The sequence below is a fragment of the Diaphorina citri genome, unplaced genomic scaffold, assembly GCF_000475195.1.
Source record: "Diaphorina citri unplaced genomic scaffold, Diaci psyllid genome assembly version 1.1 scaffold2856, whole genome shotgun sequence".
Lineage (NCBI taxonomy): Eukaryota > Metazoa > Arthropoda > Insecta > Hemiptera > Psyllidae > Diaphorina > Diaphorina citri.
The window spans coordinates 1-663 of NW_007380272.1; positions in this window are offsets into that span (position 1 = coordinate 1).

Here is a 663-nt window from a genome sequence, read left to right on the forward strand (position 1 = left end):
ATTAACAAGTAAGCATGTGAATAGTTGATCCCATGGGATTTTTCACGCCGAATCGAATGGTGAAACTTTTAGAACTGTGCGACTTACAGTTGAGAAGTTGCGGGTTCGATACTCCCCTGTGTCAACAAATTTCCCTTTTATTAGATTTTTTTTACTTTCTATTTCTTTTCAAATACTTACGTATTCTGCAAATGTAATAGAAAGTCGTGTGATGTTCACACCAGATTTTTTCACTCTCCATTACTCTCCAGAGTATAGAGACAATTCGGTGGCACTGTAGTAAGTCCCCCATCCTGTATTCTGATAACATCATATAAATTAACAGACTAATATTTTGATTTATTCATTGACTCCCACAAGTTCCACATGGGGACTCTACGGACTGGGAGGAGGAGTGGGGGAGTATTACACATTTTAATTAGGTCAATTTACACCATAAAGATATTGTGGGAACAGTGTAGAATGTTCATCTTCTGAACAGAACACTCCACGTTCTTCCACTGTACAGGCAATCATCCAAATCTGATCTGGAATCTCACATTACTTACTCCACATCTGGACCTGTAATCTCAAATTATATATTTACATTATTTACACAATGTACTCGGACTCTGATCAGACAGAAATCTTACTTGGGCACTTGTCTTGGTGAGATGTCTGTCT